Source organism: Pelecanus crispus, chromosome 19 (genome assembly GCF_030463565.1).
Source record: "Pelecanus crispus isolate bPelCri1 chromosome 19, bPelCri1.pri, whole genome shotgun sequence".
NCBI lineage: Eukaryota > Metazoa > Chordata > Aves > Pelecaniformes > Pelecanidae > Pelecanus > Pelecanus crispus.
The window spans coordinates 5,619,811-5,638,089 of record NC_134661.1 but is presented as its reverse complement, the minus strand read 5'-3'; positions in this window follow the sequence as shown (position 1 = coordinate 5,638,089).

Below are 18,279 nucleotides of genomic sequence, written 5' to 3'. Positions count from 1 at the left end.
TTCCCCTCTCCTGCCTCTAGTGGCCTGAAGGATAATTGCTCACTGCCCTTTTCAGAACAACCTTTTACATATCAGAAGTCTGTTATATCCCCAGTTCAGAAAACTCTTATCTGGGCTGAGCAAGCCTATTTCATTTGACCTTTCTTTGAGGCTTGTATTTTCTAAGCCTCCCATCAGTCCCCTGGGTAAGCTCGATGTGCGAGTTGTTGATACAGAGCCTGATGTGAGCTTTTGCCCACCAGAATTTGACTAAGCAATTTACTTCCCCAAACACATGCCCTCCCCCCCGGGGCAGAATGGTAAAAATCACAAGTATTCACAACCCTGTGCTAAGACTCATGATAGCCCATTCCCATGTCACGGACCCACAAACCCAATGTGTTTCACTGCACCGCAGAGCAGCTTGCTTTGGCAGGGGGTTGGACCTGCCAGTGTAGGCAGCCTTTTCCCCATCTGGCTTTTGACACAAAATGTGTTTCCCAGTTTGACTCAAGCTGTGGGTGTGGGATCTGCTCACACAGCCTGGCCAGCTCATGGCCCTGTGTGTTGAAGCTGGCACCTGCAGGACCAATGCAATTGAGTCTCCTTGCCAGTCAGCTTGATTGAAGGCCATGGAAATCAGTAGCATCCCTTGTCCCAAGAAGCTCTGGTCAGGTCCTCTGCCTTGATCTTTCCCCAAGTCTTTCTCCAGTTAGATATAACCCTATCACTGCTGACAGCTACAGCTTTCCATATTAGTTGAAAAAATATGCAGAAATAAACTACTCAGGCATCTCCTTCTCTTACACTAGCATGACTTTCCTGTCATGTTTTCCATGTTTTCTCTTAGTACTTGATGTTTGCAAGTCTCTGCTTTAAGCCATGTCAGCTACATGCCCAGAACACGCAATAGCTACAGTGTTCTTTCACTATCTCCCTCTCCTCAGCTTGAGTGTTTAATTTGCTCCAGACTCTGCTTGAGCAATTTTTGGAGAGCACAGTTTATATTTGTGTATGCAAATAAGCTGAGCAAATATGCTAAGGAGCTCCAAAGATAGATCAGTACACTTAAAGTACATGCCAGCCCACAGTAAAATCATCCCAGGCCATTCTGGTCTCAATTAACCCTTCCTCCGCCTTCAGTTTAGACTCTGTTTGGCAAGTAGATGGTACTGGGAGATACTCTCCCACCTCCTGTATCGCTGTGAATGGATCACCATTGCTGGCATCAGCGGTACTGTTGTGCACCACGAGCCAGGCAACAGGGCAAAGCGCTTTGCCCATGGTTACATGCAGTTATGTATTCAAATATTAGTTGTCTTTCACGTCCTTTTTATTGTTGAACAAGCAGTTCCAGGAGCTGCAAAAGTAACACAGCCAGCTTTCCTTCAGACTTGTGATTTATGTTGGAGTCTCTGGTGTCTAATAAAATGTGCGCTTCTGAAGCTCTGTGCGTTGTTGGAGAGTTCATAAAAGCACTCTTCCCTGCAGATGCTCCGATAGCTAATAACACAGTTGAGCATAGTTGTCGCCTTTCCTTTAGGGGCAGGGAAAGAATTTGACCTTTCTCCTCTAATTAGCTGCCAGTGGTTATAAAACTTGGCAAAAATTAATTTCCCTTAAACTGGTGGATCTGTCAAATTGGTTGAAATGGTTCAAACATCTCCTGAAGAACACTAGCTTTCCTAATCTGTTTTCCATCCCTATAGGAGGGAAAATGAGAGATCATTGTGGCTCTCTGGGCTTGCCTACGCTGAGGGATTGACTGGAATAGCTATTGCAGAATAAGCTGTTCAGCCAGAAGCCTTCCAGAATAGTTGCCTGCACGGACACACTCTTCTGGAACATAAGTGACTTTACTGTAGCATAATTACTTCACTTTGGAAGGATGCTAATTACTTTGGAGTGTTTTTTATTTTGGAATAAAATCTTGCTGTCATAATGTCCTTTGGGAGGCGTGATGGAATAGTTTCTCCAGCAGTCACTACTCCAGACATTTTCCTCATGTAGATGAGAGAAATAGTCTGAAAAGACAGCTGACTGGTGCTGAACCTGCGCAAGACTTGAGGAAAGAGGATCTAAGCAGATTTCTGTGATGCTTATAATGCAGGGCTTATTTAACCTTAGAATATGTGGAAGATGATACAGTTTTTTATTACCATTTTTAGCTTAGTTTCTTAAAGAAATGAGGCTTACATAATCGGTGTCTGTATACATGCTTCCCATAACTTCTGCGCCATTAGCTCATTTCAGCCACGTTTACCAGAGGGCGGGAGGCTTCAAGTGTTAGATTCCTACAAGTTTTGGGGCTCAGCAAGAGAGATCCTGTGGCATCTGCGCTGAGGGAGAGGCTGCAGTATATGACTGTCCTGATAAAACATCAAAGCTCCTGCACACCAGCGTGGCCAAACCTTTTCCCTGTCAGAAGGAAAGCTCTCCACTGGAGGCTAACACCTTCCCAAATGGCAAAGCCCAGCAACACCAGATCCACAGGACTGTTTTCTTGTGTTCATAAAGACACTTATTCTTGGTGTTAGGTGGTTTAAATCTTTAGCTGCTCCCTAAGCTTCACAAACTGTTTTCTGTAATACTGAAATGTAGCCAGCTCTGGGGAGAACGAGGTGTTGCCCATTTTCTATTCTGTTATTTCTATTCTGCTGTCCCAGCCTGACTCGCATCCCAGGCTCACTCGTGAGAGCCAGAACATTTTCCTTGCAGTCCTCCCACTTTGGATTGTTTTCTCGTATATCTGCAAAAGGGGAACTCTGCAGCAAACCTCCCTAAATGCAGTCAGATGGCATCTCAGGGTGGTGTAGTGGTTCTGCAAATGTACTGCTGTGCTTGCAGCCAAAAGCAATCTCATTGGAAGGCCTTGCTAGACAGCGTAATCGAAATCCTTCCCCCTCAGGTCTGCACAGCTGCAATGTAGAATGGAAGGCCGGGGGAAGTCCTTGTTTGCAGGGCCCTGCTTCCCATTGCCAAAGCAAACATTTTGGTTGAGATTAATTTTGCCTACACCACTGCACTGAGAAAGGTAGCACCTATGACTACATTTGATCTGTCATCTGTATTAACTTAGTGATGAGAGAGGAACGGATGAGGTAGGTTCTCCTGCCTGATATTAGGAGTCCACTTTGGGACATGGATGGGATGCATTGCTCCTTAGAAGCACCTACTTGTCTTGGTTAACTGTCTGAGGAGTCAGTCTGGATAATGTGCTCAAATTAATACCTTCTGGTTAGTGTCTACATTCAGACGAATAGATTCCTCTTTCTCTCTGCAGCCTATTCAACCACACTAGGTCCCCAGAGTGAGGCAGTTTCAACAATGAGTAACAACCATGAAAATGCAACTCATCTGGGGTATGTGGAGCTGGTAATCAGCTGAGAAAGGTGAAATGCTCCAGGGAAACCCAGGGCTGGGAAAAGAAGTTTTAGAACATTAAAAAAAAAAAAAAAGTGAGAAAGGCAGCTCAAATTACCCCTCTAGGTAGATGCCTGTATCTGCTGAGGGGGAATATTGTCTCCAGATGGAGCCCTCAAATGGGACAGGCTGGAGGCAGATATGTTCCTATATTTTTAATACTCTGGGGCTTCCTAGTGAGTTATCTCAGAGCAGAATATGGGTCCTTATGCAGTGACTTGGTGGAATAGCATAATGGGGTGAGGGAGCACTTGGCTACCTGGGACATAGGAAAACAGACCATGCCATGAAGGTGGCATAGCCGCCTGCTAAGTGATGCAGCAGGCAGGATATAATCTGGAAAGCTGTTAGGGCACGGGGGCTGGTTCTTTGCAAGATCTCAAGATCCCAGCTAAGTAGCCCTGACTCCAAGGGCAGGGCAGGTGACCTTGGCCCATGGCAGCCCCTGGCTGCCAGGCAGGCTATGGGGAAGGGCTGCTTCAGGAGCTCAAAGTGAAGCTGCGTGTGACTGCAGAGCCTGCTGCCTTGTCCCTGCTGCGTGCCCTGGTTTCTGCTGGTGAATGGTGACAGGCAAGTGCCTGCTGGAAGGGCTGGCACCTTCCACGGGCTCTGGGATGGGTTCCCAGATCTGGGCACAGCAGGGATTTCTTGCATGTGTCAACATTAGAAAGCAAAAGCCAGACACAGGGAAATATTGAAGAATCTCTTGCCCAGCCCAGCTCTTGTGTCTTTATTTGTCAACATCTATTTTTGTTTCCTGACACAGTGGAAACATTTGGTCAGTGTTTTGGCTACTGTGCTTACTCAGACCACAGTGTGACTTGCAAGTTCCTGGCTTTTCTAGTCATTTATGTCTGCAGGCACTGACACCTAATGAAGTTGTAAAATGTTTGTTGCAGCCCCTACTCTGAGTGGGGGGTAACAGCGTTGTACTTACAGGAGCTGTTTGGCTAGCTCAAGCAGCGAAGGGTTGCCCTTTGGTAGAGGGAATGTTCTAAAAACCTTCTGCAGAGAGTTGCTAAACTTCTGATCATTTAGCTTAGTAAATGAGATGATAGTGCACCGAGTTGAACAGAAGTAAAAACAGTTTGGCTAAGCTTATGCTCAATGGTCCGAGTCTTAGTTTGAGTCTTAATAATTTTAATGCAATTACCCTCAGTATTATGGTCTGATAAATGAATGCTCAAAGCAGAGATCAGGGAAGACTTGGGTATGTTTGCTGTGTTCTTTTTTCCTGTCTCTGCATCTGGCCACTGTATAAAACAGGATAGTGGATTCGAGGGAACATGGATCTGACCCAGCACAGCCTGTTAAGCCTGCAATGAAGACACTGAATTTACCCTTGCTATCACTTATTGGACTGGTAAGGAGAAATGCCTTGGTTTTCCACAATAGAGTAATCAAGCCTAGTTTTCTGCGACTTTCTGCCGTTGCTACTATGCTTATTTCAACTGCTTTACTCTCAGCAGTGTAGAAGAGGTCAGAGTGGCTTCCTTGCTGTATTAAGCAGTACCTCTCAGTAACCAGAAGCACAGCTGGTGTTTGAACTTCATTGCCCAGGTGCTTTGCTAGCTTTATTTTGTGTCAAATGTTCTGCTGCTATGTCATGTTTTGCATCTTTGTGATATGTTGGTAACAAGACAAAAAGGCTGGTTTGTAAGGATGAAGGGCTAATCCTGTGAGTGAAATCAAGTGCCTACTGCCTTTGTTCTACAGGCATGCAGAGACTTGTTCCAGTTTATAGCACCAAAGATTTGTCCCATATATTGTGAGTCATGCCATCTCTTCTATTTCTGCTTTTAACACAGACATCTTTTGACCTTGAGCAAACAATTACTTCCCTGTGCTTGTTTCTCCATCCCTGAATGGGATGTCTGGATCCTTCTACACCTGTCAGAGTATAGGGTTCAGCCTAATTCATTAAAGTTCATAGCATGCTTTGAGAGCCTGGATAGCAGTTGAAGCAAATAAACACAAGGTGTATAACATTATACTCGCTTCCGAGAGAACATTGAGGCAATAGCCAGACCTCCAAGAGGCTGGGAACATCAGAACAGAGATTGCTTTAAATACCTTGAGTTCTTCCTGCTTATGCCTGCATCTTGTATCTTTGAGCACCTACAATTTGCTCTGTGAGACCTGTGGCGCTCTCCCTGTGCAAGAACTGACGGTGCTAACAGCATGGCTATTCTTAAGCACTTTTTTAAACTCATCACAAACTACCTGCCTGTATGCATTATTTATGTTGCAGTTTGTAATGCCTGCACTGACTACAACACAACACTGAATTTCCACAAGAGCTTTGCCATGACAGTTGTCAAAATATGAGTGCTCTGCAAATTTTAATGAATTGCTATTTGCAGAGCCCTATATCTATTCTTTAATTTTTCTTTAATGAGTTCCAATTTTCTAATGAGTCTTTCTATCAGTACGGAGACCATTGCAAAAATTCAGCCAAAATACTGTTTCTTCCAATAGGTAAGATATGCAGTTTATCCTCTAAAGTAGCTTATCTTTCTACTCAGAATCAGGAAATGTGTCCCAAAAGAAACACCCCGTCAGAGGTTTTGTCTAGCAGACAGGCCTCTGGCATGGACACTCTTAGCTGAACTGATTAGTATGTGAAAGTCATAAACTGAAGACAGGGTCATAAAACAAAGTGCTGGGCAGCCCACCTGCATGTCTCACCTGCATTGCCTTTTGTAAATCTCACACTGGAAGGCTGGAACCAGATCTGGCCTGAAACCAAAATGAGAAATGAAGAGTGGAGGTGAAGCCTCTCTCAGGTCCATGGTCAATGGCTAGAACATACCGAAGCAACAGAGTATGTGTTTATACATCACATATGTTTAAAGAATTGATTCCTTCTGGCAGAGTCTTGTAAAAGGCAGGCAGCACATGTGAGCTGATGCTGTCAAGGGAAATTGGAAGCTCACTGTTGTTTGACAGGTATATTATTCCAGCTGCCCTTGACTTATTTACAAAACAAGGAGCTAAGATCCGATGTGATGCAAGTCAGTGCTTTAGAGCTGCAAGAGGCCTAGTTTTTTAGCCCTTCAGAGCTGGCCTCGATTTGCTTGACACTTGAAATGGATGGAGGAGGAGGAAGGGGAAAAAAAAGTTCTTTGCTTCACGGGCTGTTCTCTCAAGGAGACAGACTTAAATTTAAAATGCCTAGGAGTCAAAGAATTGAGGTTTATTTTTCCCAGCTGTGCCAGCAGCGGTGGGACAATGACGACCTCTCTCGCATCTTCCACACCGCCACGCTCCTCCATCCAACTCTGTTGTGGCACAGATGCACTATACGAGCGCTCTGTCTCGGGCTTACTGGTGCCAGCTGGGAGAGGTGGGACATGAGGACCTGCAGGGCCTTGGCTCCTTGGGGGGCCAAGCAGGGCTGTGAGTGACTCTGACAAGGGCAGTGCAGCCGCAGTCACTGGTGTCCTGCTGTGCCATGAGTCCCTGGGCTGCACAGCTGGCAAATCCTTTGGTGGGAGCCTGGATTTATGGATTTAGCCTCATCCTTGTCAGGCTCAAGGGCCTTCATTTCCCTTTTCAAGCTCTCCAATTTCAGTTCCCAATCTCCCTTATTGGCTTTATATCTTTTATTTCTGGTCCTTCTTCATCCATCTGACAGGTTTCGTAAATCACCCTTGGAGAGAGTTTCTCTTCCCTGACCACCACCAAGGGAGGCTAGAACCTTAGTCTGCAGTGTCTCTCTGATTAGGTGTTGTGAATACCTTATTTGTTCCTGCTTCATAGCTGTTCTTCCATGCTTGTTTTCAGACAGCTGAAGCTTAAGGAATTGGTTTTGAATAGTAGCCTGGAGCCTGCCTTCCTGACAGGACTTCACTGTACCCTTGAAGAATTAACTAATGTAGTGAGATACAGTTGTCTGGTTATCTAAGTGTTTCTTCCTTGTGTTTCCAGAGAGGAATTGCTGACTTCTATCAATGTTTGACACGAAAACCTGTTCCGCAAAAGCTACACCCCTCCACCCTGTGTTTGTAAAGGCCAGAACTCGGTTAATGCTTTCAGCTACATTGAGGTGATAAAAATTCCATCCCTGCCACAAAGCTTCCTGTATGACATCTGTACCATTCTCTTCTATATACAAAACAAATGCAATTATCCTTGCTTGTCTGTCTGCTTTGTTACGAAACACTTCAGAGCAGCTGAATTTACTCCATCCACCACAGCCAGGCTTCAGTTACAGGTTGGCAATGTAGGTCCTACAACAATACAAATACTGAGGCTCCTCACTTTCTTTTCTGGTATGGGTGCATATCCCTCTTACCACTCCTTCCTGAAAGGTAAAGAGCAGAGCCTTAGTACACTAAGGCTTTTTTTGTACCCAGAAAGCTCCCTGCAGGGCCAGGCATTTGGATTCACCAAGCTCTGCATAGTGGAATTGTCTCCTGGGGTAAGGATCTTGAGGATGCTGCAGCAGACAGTAAGTTGTTCTGCCTGAGAAAACTTGACATGAGACCCTAGGGGTTTTTCCTCTTGTTCAGGATGCTTTGAACGTGGTTGTTCATGATGTGAATGGGGCTCTGTGTACTGTACACATATGGCAGTGTCTTTGTGATAGGAGACATGCTCTGGCACATGTTTACTTATGTGCTTTCACTGAAGGTGATTTTCCTATATAAAGTGTGTTTGCATGCACAGGAACCCTCCTCAGACAGTGGTGAGAGAGGCAGAGTCCTTGGAGGATATGGGATGATTAAATGAAACATTCACTTGTATGTTCCCGGAGAATTAAAATGGGAATCAGCTCTGACTTTGTACCATATTCAGCTCATGCCTCCTGTCTTCAAACTCCACTGCAAAATTCAACAGGCATCAGACTATAGAAAACTACTGAGACATCCTGGGAAGCACAAAGATTGTCCTGTCCTGAGAGGTGAGGCACAAATAGACCTGGCAAGAATGTCTAATAATGAGCTCTCATTTTGTGGTGTCGGTTGGCAGGGCTAGCATTGCAGGTACACTTCATTACAGGTACATGCTGTTGAGAGTCCCTGTAAACACCAATGAAGTATATGCTTTTCTATCCAACTGCATTTCTCAAGCTCTCTAGCTGTGCCTTAAAAGCAGATTTTTTTTTTTTTTTTCCCACGGGGTTTTGATATGTGAGGGCTTGTAATGCCCTTGGGGTATGGAGGCAGCCTGTCCTGGGATGAAGGTGTTGCCAGCAACCTTTCACAGATGAGAAGGCAGAGCGTGCATGCGACTGGCTCAAAGGTACTCCAGAATGCTGGTGTAGCCCATGTTGGTGCACTCCCCTGCCCTTGAAAGCAAGGGGAGATAAAGAGATAGTGTGTGGCTGGCCAACAGAATGAGTTGTTTCATTAAAGTGTGTGAAAAGCCTTGCTGTTTTTTGACAGTGATTAGATGAAAATATATATACGCACGCAGAGACCTGATCTCAACCCTGTAGGCAACACAGTCTGAGATGAGAGACTGAAGAAATAAAAAATTGTCACTGATGTTATGAATTCACTGTGCCCCTAGGTTTCAGGGTTTTCCTTGATGACTTTTTTTTTAACATAGTATACTGAAATCACTTTGAAGACAAGAATACAGGCAGTATCTGGCAAAAGAGGGGATTCGCCATGCAGAAGCCTCTGCAGGTTCATGTGTTCTTGTCTCCTGTGGTATCATCTGAAAGCTGATATCTTGTGATATCAGGAGGAATAGCTCTCCTAAGAGCCTTGTGGCTCCAGATTTGAAAGCTGCTAAGTGAAGCATTTATATGCTTCATGTTCAGCCCTGCTGGTCTTTCTGAGGAAACCCTCATTTAGTGTTGTGTCCAAAAGTAAACAGCTATGCTGTCAGATGATGAGGGGAGCATCTCTGGAAGGAGGGTACCACAACCCTCTGCCTCTCATCTGCAGTCAATGGTTTGTTACCCCTCAAGGTCAGGTTCTATAGGAACGTATATTTCTGCTGTGGATTAGAAGTAAATAGTGGGAAAGAAGCTCATGCTCTTTTGTCTGACAAAATGCAGGTATCTCTTTTAGAAACATTAAAAAGTAGGCTGAGGGTAACCTGAAAATGAGAGCCAGGACTTCTGGGTTCTCCTGCCTTCTGATGTTGAGCACACCTCATCACACTGACCAAAATGTCTGGGGATGTGGGTTAGACCCAGGCACTCAGCTCTGGATTTGTGGCCCCTAAGGATCAGGAAGGCTGCTGAGACTAGAAGCTTTTCAGGGCAGCATAACACTAGAATTGCCTCCTTGCAGCTGGAGATGTTACATCCTCAACCCCTTTGCTGCCCTCTGCATGCAACTCCAAGATGCTCAGCAAGTGCCTCCTGAGATATTGTCTTTAAAGTATTCACTGGCACCTCAGCAAACTGGAAATACAGGCCATTCCCCAGATGGGAAGCAGGCTCTCAGCCTGTCCTCATCACTGATACTTAGTGGAGCTTTTTAGGCCAACACATACTTCTGGATACTAACTTGGGATCTGAAACCACGTCTCTCCTTTTTTTTTTTTCCCCCTTTCTCCCTGAGTTATAGCTCACCTTTAAATTCTCCTTAGAGAACAGAACAGGCACAAAGGCAGCACAGAAGGGCAAGAGATTACAGCAGCCTTGGTGTCAAAAATAGCTGCCTGAGAAATTCTTTCTCCTGCTGCTTTAAGCTAAATTATGATCATAAGCTGCTGTCCTCTAATTTTACAATGCAGTATCCTTCCCTCCACAGCTTCTCCCAACCCTTGCTAGCTTCAGGGCCCGATCCCTTCCTTGCCTGTCAGATATCGCAGCAGCGAGTGCCAAGGCTGTGGAGTCCAGAGCTAACAGGTCCAACACCCCTTAATGAATGTGAAACCAGTGGCTTCATTAGTCACAGCCATATGTGTCTTTAAAAAGCTGCCTTACAGCAGGGAGGCAGTAGGGGAGGAGGGAGTATAGCGGTCACTGCTGGTGGAGGAAGGGGGAGAGGTTTGAGGTGTACAGCTGCCCAGCTCAGCCTCTCACTAGTGGAGCTGAGCAGTTCCTGCTGCAAATGAATCTTGCTGGCTTGATTTGGTCACTGGACTGTTCTAGAGTGTAGCTGGTGGTTGCCTTTAAGCTAGGGCTGAGTGCATCCCTCCTTCACTTTCCCTTCTTGCGTACCTCTTTAAATCTTTGGGGCAAGTTCTGCCCAGACTTGATCATGTTCTGTCCCCTCCTTACAGAGACTGAATCAAAAGCTGGATTTGCAAAGAGACTCAGGTGCCGAAAGAGACAGGCCTCTACTTTCTTCTGCTGCTTTGCACAAGCCTGTTCATGCTGACTCGCACAGGGAGCGCCCCAGGTCCTGGGATAGCAGAGGAATGCGTCTGGCCATGCAATGGTGAGATGACACAGGGCAAGGTTACTTGGCCTATCCTCTTGTGTGCTTTTGGTGAATGCTTGCCATTGATCCACTTCCCAAAGCAGGATTTTGAGCCTGAGGATTTCCTTGCTTCTCTAACCTCCTCAATAGCTGCCCCTGCAAACATAGTGTGGGTGCTCTACGGCAGACCCTGATAGTAGTTGTGCCCTCAGCATCGCTGCAGGCAGCATGGGAGTATCTGTCAGCAGAGCTGCTGTACTGCACTGTCTCTGCAAACCGATCCACTTATCCTTCTGCTTCAAGCTCTGGCATGGGAGTCGGAGCCCTGCAAATGCACAGGGGATTCTGCAGCTGGGGAAGGCTTGACTACTCCAGCTGAGTACCCCAAGTAGGCAGCCCCAGGAAAAACTAAGGAGTGAATGTGCTGAGGAGACTTTATTCCTTTGCTCAGCTCTGGCTGAAGGCCTGTTGGCCAGGAGGTGAGTGCTGTGAGGGCTCTGAGCATGGCAAAGAGATGACAGGCTGTTGAAGCATATCTTTATGCACATGCTGCATTTTGAAAGGAACCAAAGCAGGCTGGCACCACCAGAAGGACCAGGCCGTGAGAGTCTCCGCTGCAAGTGTTAAAAACCTCCTTGCTAGCATGTGCCCTACCACTGAGTGGAGTTGTGCCTCTGTCTTTGCAGGCAGAGCAATGCTGTCAGGCAGAGGAAGCATCTCTGCAGCTTGGATGCCCTGGGGTGTAGTGGGGACTGACTAGCACTGGCTGTTCCAGTTTGGCGAATGCTGTAGGCTGATCAATACTTGAATCAACATCCCATGCATCACTGTGGCTTTGTCACTCACCGCAACTGGGAGGAATGCAAGAGGTTAACTAGACTACTAGAGGTCCACTTTATGAATAATTAAATCAATGAGCAAGGGAGGGGCTTGCAGTGCAAGTGAGAAGCAAGGGCAGAGAAGGGGGAGGGAGTGGGAAGTGAGAAATTTCAAGCTCAAAAGAAGGACCCTAGCACCAGCTTTCATGTTGGAGTGTGCAATGTAGCTGCCTCTGATCTGAGGAAGGGAGCTGGGAAACACAAACTTCAGCTGATCGGGGCAAGTTGTGACCACTGGATTATTTATGTGTCATCCCCCCTTTGGCTGAGCTTCCTTTTAACTGGTGTTAGAGGCTTGCTCAGAATGTCAGCCACGCTGCTGACAGCCGTTGCAGGGAGCTCTTCCTTTGAATTGTAATGAAAGTCCTGGGAGTGCTGTGGCTTTCTATGTGCTTTTACTTTCTTTAAATAAAGAGGACTTATCTCTGTCCACAATGTTCCAGACAGATGAGATCTAACAGGGAATGTGAGGTTCATATGGTCCCAGGGCTTCTGGAAATCAGTCTGACAAACTTCAGATGCCCAACAGCAAGACTTTTTGAAGTGTGGATAGACTTGCATACACATATTCACAAAAGAATTCTCTTTGAGCCTGTAACATCTGTGGGAGGAAAAGGAACTTTTGTGCTCAGGCATTGGCACGGCCACATGACTTTGAGAGACGGGGCTGCATGAGTGAGAACCCTGTGGGGCTAAGGTTAGTCTGTACCATAGGAGAAAGTGTTTTTCCGGAGTGGTTCAGGAATTTTCTTATGACATCTAAAAATTAAGGGTAAAGGAGGTCCACCAGTGTTAAGATTTTAATCAAGACAACAGGGGTTAAAAGCTTATTGGCATGGAAGGCAGCAGGGTGGTTTGTAAATAAATAACTCTTTAGACCTTAATGTACTGCATTAGTGGAGAGGGCTGAACAGGGCAGAAGTCTGTGGAAACCCTACTAGGTAACGTGTGATAAATGCACAAGTTCTCCACGTGCAGAAGAACAAGTGATAGGTTTCCTTGCTGTCTAGAAGGAACCTGTTTGGACTTCACCTGAAAGGGCAAGATCGTTTGTGATAGCAGGGGTGAGATATTTTTCTGCTTCTAGTGAAGAAATGATATTGGCAATAAAAATTCTTCAGCTGTTTCTAGACTGTTTAGTTGGTCTATCTTTGTGGGACCACATTATTTGATTAATTTTCTAGATTCTATTTATTTTTCTTTGAATTTGAAATTGCATGTACCATTGATATTGTTGGTTACAGGGAGACTACCTGTAGACAGACAAAAAGAAGTGAGATCATTGAAGCCGTTTGAATTGCTCACACCTAGTATAGTCTTGTGCTGCCCAGTCAATGTGAGTTAGAGTCAATCTGGCAACTTAGAGCTGGAAGGACCATATTACATACTCCAGACCTGTAAACCATCAAATTCCCTTCTTCAAAGCGTGTTAGGCTCAATTTGTCTCCAATTTTACATCTCTTATTTCTATGTAGCCCTTGATCAATATGTTTTCCTCTGCCCCAAAAATAAATTGGTCTCCAATTAAGTTCTTACGCATTGGAGAACATCCAGATAAAATTGCTTTACTTCCTGTTTTACTTGTCATAGAGAGAAGATGAAGATTTCTTTTTAAAAGCCTCACGCAAATGTTCAGCTTTTGCTGCTGTTCAATAAAGTTGATCATTTTACTCAGGAAGTATCAATGCAATTTTCCACGCCACTAACTTAAAGATTGTATCTCAGTAAATGCATCCATTCCTTTTCTCTCATTTGTGTTGTGAACAAACAAAAGAAAAAGTAAATGTCTGATGTTGTCTCCCTGACAAACGTATTAGTATCTTATATAAATCGCTGAAAGTCTGTCCAGAATAGACACCACCAATGCATTTCTGCAAGCCCCTGTTCCATCTGTGTCTCAGCTAGAATAGTGATTGCAGAGCTAGGGAATGTCTTTCCACCCCATTACATTTCCCAGTGAAATATGTGAGAATTACCTCTGATGTTAGTAGGAAGCCATCAGGACATAAACCACAGAAAATGAAATATTAACTTTCCTATCCAACCCAGTAATGGCTGTTATGTTTTGTACTATAACACATTAAGGTGAAGTTCCTGAATAAGAAATAAATAAATAAAAATCCCAGGCTCCCATCTAGGCAGTATTGCACATAAGTGACACGCTGACAGTAGATGATAAAATTGGAAAGTTTGGGGGAAAAAAAGATATAATATATTCACAGTTTAGATGACAGTGAATATAAAGACAGACTGAGCTTAAGTGGAAGTTGCAAAATATCCCTGAGAAGTCTTATTCCCTCCAGATTGCTACAAGTTACACTGGTAAGTATAAATTTGGAACAGAAGAAAAGCAAAACCTTATGGATCCATGAACTAAAAGCACCTCTGTGTAATGCCTAAACTAAATGTTCACTGAGTTTACAGAAAGGCTCAATATTTGTCATTATTCTTAGTAGCCACCTCTTGCTGTGTTTATCTTGAACTGGTCCCTGACTCAATAGGGTGGCTGAGCAGGCAGATATCTCCAACCACATGGGACTTGGGGAGGGTCTGTTCCCCAGATGAGCAGTTATATGGCCAAGGCAGGAAACTCGGTTTTCCTTTACTTTTGTGACAATCATTTTGTTTTTTAGGAGCAGATTGCTTCTTGCTACATCTATTGTGGTAGGATCTGCTCTGAGCTGGAGCCTGCAGACAATAAAAGCATCTTGAGATACCAAGAATCCAGACTTAGGACAGGATGGATAAATAATGCTTTGATTCACTGCTTTTCCTTATCTGTTCACTTCTTTATTACCTGCGCCTCCACCAAAGAACTGCTTTTAGTACAGAGGAGGAAAGATAATTGGGAAATGACCATCCAATCCCTTTCCTGCTCTGCCCCTCCAAAAGCTAAATATACCTTCAGCATAATACTACTCATTTCAATGAGCTTCAGTGAAAAGGGTAAATGCTGGGTCATTATCTCTAATTGCCTCGTTTTGTTGCCTAGTCTTAGGTTATTTGTTTGGATAGCAAGGACCTAGTCTCTGTTTGGAGTTATTTGGTATTGCAGCAATTTTCTTGATAGAGAACTTCTCCATTTTCTGTCTCCGAAATGTAAGGTTTGAGGCCAGATTTGCAAAGATATTGTGGTTATCTGGTTTCAATAGGAATTGTATGCTCCAGTGCTTTTAAGTAAATGGTTCTTACTGTAGATCTGCTAATTAAACAGTCTGGACATTTCAAGAGCCAGGGAGAGAAACAGGTGATAAACACAATACAGTTGATAATGTTTAGGATTCAAAATGATCTTCAATTAGTGGGGTACCAGGTGTTCTAAACTAGCTAAATGAAAAATTATGTATGAAAGAAAGGTGGTTGATAACGTCAGAGGGCATTTTTTTTTCACTTGTTTTCTAGGATTGGAGCTTTGTCTTAAAGCACAGCTCTAGTGAGGAGTTAAACCAGATTGGCTGCTTTTGTGGAAGTATTCTTAGCAGGGATTTCTCCATGAATGCACCAGACCTAGTACTTCTTGCTGTTTTAGTTACTATATAGTAACTTAATCTCTGGAAAGGTTACATTTCACACACCCCCAGGTGACAGAAGACACTATCTTACATTTTCATTTTAGAAGGAAAGGTTTTTCTGCAGATTTCAACGAGATGCTTAGAATCACCTTCTATGAGACTTGTCTTCTAGTATGGTTCTTAGAATTTGGTAGTTCTGCAGAAGTTAGAGATTATATGTGGGACTTGACTTGGAGATGTAGAAATCCTGCATCATAGAACTGTCCGCTATCATTATCCTGTCTCCTGGGAGTCAAATTACCTCAATCTTCTGCTTTCAGTAGTGGAGGGGCTTGCTAGGGGAAGTTCACTATGTAGCTGAAGTGAGAAGGGTGGAAAACACCTTCTAGCTCATTCATTCTGTTTTCTTATGAATTCAGACGAGCTCACAGCATGCTCTCTGAAGCTATTGCCTTTGTCTCTGGTCTCCCTGCTGGAAAAAGGGACGAACATAACTGTTAAATTACAGGGCTCTGTGCTGGAGCACCAAAGTGCATTTGTTGCTACCAGTTGTTCTGCTTGTCTCTGGCCAGACAGTAAACAAATCTCAGATTGTGGCATTAATGTTATGATATGCAGCTGTCTTTCCACTGGAGTTAAGGAAACTTGCTGCTTTGGCCTTTTCATCTAAGTGCTCTTGACAGGCAGTGCTTGAAAAATTGTGGGTACCTCCTGCTGCAAGGTAGTCTAGGAGCTATCTGCCTTGTAGGCTGGTGGGAGGGAAGGAGAGACCTAGTCCCTGCTTTATATACAGAATGAAAGATCCTGCTCTCCTGGCGCCACAAACCAGAAAATAATGCAAGTAGGCCCTAGTAAACAGTTGCATGGGGGAGTTATTTCAGACAGCAGAAAACTAAGTGGAAAGGAAAAGTTTTCTCTGAAAGTTAGAAACAGGCACCTTGCTGGCTTTTTGCACTTTAGCAAGGCAACCTGTTCTGCTGGTGTACCCTGCTCTGTGCGAGCATCCTGCCTCCATGGGACTCTGCTCTGTAAAGAAATGATGTAAGGGTGTCACTCACCTTGTTCTCCTGCTGTATTTGAACTTGCCTGCATACTCATCCTGCCTCTGTCTTGGATGATACACACAAAGCATGCTGAGACTTGTCACATAGCACACAAGCATCACAACTGTATTCAGCCACGCGTGCAGCCCCGTGAGCCTGTGGCCCCCAGTGTTGTCTTTTGAGGGCAGCCCTCAGGTCACCTCTCTGCATATATGACTGCCCAACACAGCAGCAAGGTGTGCCTCGTCTTCAGACACACCTTCTTGTGGAGAAACTGTCCTTACCTTGTTGACCTGGGTTACGGAGTCATTAACAGCAATAAGTGGAGAAAGGGCAGATACCAGAATTTGTCTAGACCTACTGTTTCTCTTTCAGGGGTCAGTATGTTTCTTCTTTCCTCAATATCCCAGTCTGTAAACACTGGAAGTGAAAGGATCTTAGTGCTATTATACTATATGGTAGCAATAATAAAATAGTTGGATTGTTCTAGCTGCCTTCTAAATCCCAGTCCCTACAGGCACAGAACAATTTTCACTGATGTTCTGATTAAAGGGAAAGCATGGATCTTCAAATTCAAGGATGGCTCTTTTCCTACCTCCAGCCCACCTCTATTTTCCTCCTCACGGATACTTCACTTCAATTACCCCTTTCTCAACAACCTGATCTTACTGTGGTGTGTCAGATGGGCATCAGAACAATTGCTGGGTGCTTCTTAGCCCATTTGAGGACAAAGCAAGGAGCAAGCGGGGCTATAATTTACATGTCTGAATAGACTTACCTACAGGGCACAGTGACCTGTTCAGCATTGATACTGCCAAGTATCTGCTTTTACAATGTCTTCATCAGAACACAGAAGGACTGTATCTAACCAATGAACTATGCGTTCCTCTTCCATCCAAGGAGGCTGTTGAAATGATGGACTTTGCTGCTTTTAGCATGCTATGTGACTTGCTATTCTCCCTCTCTATCGCATAACTCTTAAGGGCTGTGGTGGGTTGACCTTGGCCAGCTGCCCACCCAGCTGCTCTCACTCCCCTGGGAGGGCTAGTATGGCAGCCGTGTGCTGGGTCCCCGATGGATGCCACATCAGTCTGCACCTTGATGAGCAATGGGATGGTCTCTGCCCGCACCTCAAAGATTAACTGGTGCAGGTGACTATTGTCTCTGAGGGTAAGGCATGAGGACTTCTGGGGGAGAGTAGGCAGTTAATCTTGGGAAAGCTTAAACTAAGAGAGCCCCAGTGCTGGGGCAGTTGGGTCTGTGACCTCTCTCCCTTTCAGTGCAGTGTTCTGTAGTACCCAGCAAGCTGCTGAGAAATCAGTTTGTTAAAAGCAACCATGAAGATGCTGTTTAAACTAAGAGCATCAGCCATAATTTCATTTGAGGACTTTCTAGGGCATGCTTTGTTTGCATTATGCTTTGAAATCCATTTTTATTTGGAGGCTTCCAGGGGGAGAACAGAAACAAATAGAGCTACAGAAAAGTGCAGACAAAAGCTACATTACAAACCTTCATTCAAGGCAGTGCCGGGTCTACCAGCTTTGTCAATGACCAAAGCCTTCTGGGTAATGAGTGCCACACAGTGATAGCTCTGAGAAATAGTATGTTTTGGAAGAAAGCAATCAGTGTATACACTGAATAGGAAACTATTTTATAAGCATTTTATCTGATGTTAAGGACACATAAGCCAGAGGAGGAGATAACTATCCCTATTAATAATTAGTCCACTATAGAGCTGAAAAAATGATTACAGTCTGTGGTGCTCATTTCCCCAAAGGAGAGAATTCTGTACTGAAATCACTGCATCTGTAAGTACCAGCTTGCATTTGGCAAGCGGTAATTTATAATAAAACTTGGAGGTCTGGATGAAAACAAATTGCAAGGATATGCCTGGGATGGAGTTTTGGCAAATGATCTCTAAGGGTGAGAGTCTTTGCTCTTCCCACTCTTGTGATGCATCTGCATCATTTCTGGTTGGGATTCTTTACAGGCAAGTGGCTCTTCATGAACCAGAGGCTGTAACTTTACCGGGACTCAAGGCACTCACAAGGGATCACAAGCTCAAAAGACACTCCCGGAAATTAGTTTCGTTCCCAGGTGAGGGAGTCTCTGG